We start from the raw sequence: 3,356 nt of genomic DNA, 5'->3' as shown, positions 1-3,356 counted from the left end.
GAAGAAGAAGAAGAAGAACTTCTTCTTCTTTTCTTTCAATTCCTTCTTTCCTTTCTCTTCCTTGATTTTCTTCATCTTATTATGTCATTTGTGGACTAAATAAGCTAAATTATGTCATAAATGGACTAAACGGGCTAAATAAGAAGAAAAATACCGTTATCACGGAGGTGTAGGAATGGTCGGGGCTGCGCCATTGTTGGCAGACGGAGGTGAAGGACCGGTCGGGGTTCCGGCATTGGCAGACACGGAAGGATTGGTCGATGCTTGTCGGGAGCCATGCTGAACCAAAGATCATTTCCAATAATGTCTCGTTAGCATGATGCAAACTGAAATGTGAATAGTAGTAACTAAGGACCATTCAAATCAAACTCACCTTGCCCGCCGGAGCAATCTGGGGCATCGGCGGAGTGGCCTGACCGCTTTTCTCGCACATGGTCTGCACATTTGGTTCTCACGAGTCAGTCATATTAGTTAGTAATGTGAACATTACATGCATGATTGGGCTAATATGCACAAGAAACGTACCATGATGAGCTCGTATAGGGCCCGGTGAGACGCATCGTTCCGGTTCCTCTCCTCCTCCAACATCTTAGCCGTCCTCTCCTCCCTCTCCCTCTCCCTCTCCGCCGCCTTCCTTTTTGCCTCCTCCAAAAGCGCCTGGGTCTTCAATCTCTCTTTCTCAACCGCTGCCTGCAACACAACACTCCTCGTTAGCATTGTAATCATCAACGGACGCACACACAATGTAATGGAGGAAAGGTCAGAGAGTCCGTATAACTAACCACCATGGCGAGCTTCGCGGGCTGTGCACGAGGTGTTATCTCAGGATCAGAGCTACTCAGGTGCTTCTTGATCCGCGGGAGAGTCTTAGGACAACGTATCAGTCCATCACCAATGGCTTGAGAGCCATGGGACCTCCCACCACCAGATATCATCACCAGCTCTGTATCAAAAGGATCCTGGCTCGGGTTAAAGTCCTCCCCTTTCCTCGTCTTCCCCTCGTCTCTGTACTTCACAAGCTTGTGGTGGGAGGAGATGTTGGTGAAGCTCTCTGGCTGATCTAGGTCAGACTCCGTGAATGCCTTGGCCTTCTTGTACGGGGCCATATGGGCCATGCCATAGAGGTCGAACAGACTTGGCACAGGCTTCTTGTTGTACTGCGACTGAGAGAGAGGAACGAAATATTAGTTAAGGGCTTAAGCTAGCATTAAGAATGATATTACTATGTAAATAGGTCATTTTGGAGCTAAGAAAGGTTATTATGTCATTTTCGAGGAAAATAAGCTAAGTTTAGGTCATTTTGGAGCTAAGAAAGATTATTATGCCATTTTTGACCAAAGTATGCTAATTATGTCATTATTGAGCTATCCAAGGTAGTTATGCTATTTTTAGCTAACTAAAGCATATTAAGTCATTATTGAGCTATCGAAGGTAGTTATGCCATTTTTTAACTAACTAAAGCATATTAAGTCATTATTGTGCTAATTATGTCATTATTGAAGTATCCGAGGTAGTTATTATGTCATTTTAACTAACTAAGCATATTAAGTCATTTTGGAAAGGATAAATGCTACCATGAAGAATGAAATTACATGAATCATGTGGCAAACCACATACCCAGTTATGCCCGTGCTCAAATAGGTTGGAGCTCCCTTGATGGTGTGGCACACCTTCCATTTGGTCGCGCTTATCCTTGGCCCTTTGGTGTTCAAGTCGCCATTCAGGAGAGCACCACGCATCCACCAACGCCTCCCAACAGTCCATCTTATCGACACACCATCTCGGGGGCACCTAAGCGAGTCAAGAGAAATTTCAGTGCTATGAATCAAATCAAGAAAACTAAGTTCAAGGCCTTAAGAATAGGTATAATTACCGACAAGTACTTCTCCCTACTCAGAAACTTGTTGCGACACTTCTTCTTGGCCCTCCTAATACCCTGCGAGGCGTAGTAGTCTCGAACGGCCTACACCCGAGCCTCGTGCCGTAAGTTCTGAAGTAGGCACTTGCACTCGGCTTCGACAACCATAGTCGCGGCCTCCTGTTCTCCCTCAGAAACCCTGTAGAAGGTCTGCAATCAAGGAAGACAACAATGATTAGTACAATCACTAGGTAGGTAGTATTCATTTTTAATTCTCTAAAGGAGAAATTACCCAAAACCGACGGAACACAATGTCGGCCACCGTCTCGCACGCGACACCGGCGACCATCTCCCCTGGAGGGGCCGGGGCAACAGAGTACAGCTCCCAGCTTAGTGCTAGCTGTGGAACCTGACCCTCATTGGGCATCATGACCCACACAGGGAAGTGCTGCCGGCAAAGCGTGCCAAGGACCTGGTTGGGCCTGCGGACACCACGGTCACGGGGGTATACCCAGCCCCTGCAGTATGACAAGGCAAACGCATTAGATATTAATTTGAAGGAACATGAAGGCAAAGGGTTAAAAAATAGTAAATGCACTTACTTCAACCCTTTAGGCGCAATCAACCACCTCTGGTCGGGGGTCGTCGGCATGGGCGGGAGCTTTGTACCGCCACGCTTGTAGACCTTCTTGTCCTTCTCAACCATCTCGTCCTCGCTGTAGCTATCATCTGAAAAGGTGTCCTCGCTACCATCATTCGGGCCACTAGCCTCCGAAGTCTCGTGGGAAGAAGATGGCGGGACCGGAGTCTCGTGGGAAGAAGACGGCGGGACCAAAGTCTTCTGGGACGAAGACCCCGTGACCGAAGTCTTCTGGGATGAAGACTCTAGGACCGGACTCACGTGGGCCGAAGGATCGGCGACCCGAGTCTGATGGGGCGAAGGATAAACGACCGGAGGCTCATGGACCGGGTCCGAGACGGGTCCACGTCAGAAGGAGCAGTCCTGTGGTCGGGTGAATCAGCTGAGGGTGGCGGCAAGGAAGGTGTAGCAGCCTTCCTACCTCTCCCGCTGCCACGTCCACCTCTACCAGCCTTCTTCGTCCTCCCCCGACCTCTCCCAGCCGAAGTAGAAGCGCCTGCCGCAGTTGTCTGCATACTATCTAGCAGCGCTCCCCGGAGGGGTTGGGGTGCAATAATGGAACCACCCCTGACAGTAGCGCTCGCAGGAGGCTCGGGGCGCTCTGGACCCTTACCCACCATCCTGTCAACACCTGCAATGACAAAAAGTAAACAAAATTAGTACAACATAAAAAAATTGGATACCTGACATGAACATAATAATATGTATATAATTTAAGTCTATCATCATCATGAACATGATAAAAATACACCCGAACAACACAAATATATATGATGTTTTTGTATCATCATCATGTCCGGGGTCGACCGGGGTGTCAGGGTGTCGGGGTGTGGTGTCGGGGGTCGGGATCGGGGTGGG

This window comes from Triticum dicoccoides, chromosome 3B (assembly GCF_002162155.2).
Source record: "Triticum dicoccoides isolate Atlit2015 ecotype Zavitan chromosome 3B, WEW_v2.0, whole genome shotgun sequence".
Lineage (NCBI taxonomy): Eukaryota > Viridiplantae > Streptophyta > Magnoliopsida > Poales > Poaceae > Triticum > Triticum dicoccoides.
The sequence above is the reverse complement of the archived record's forward strand: the minus strand, read 5'-3'. Positions refer to the sequence as shown.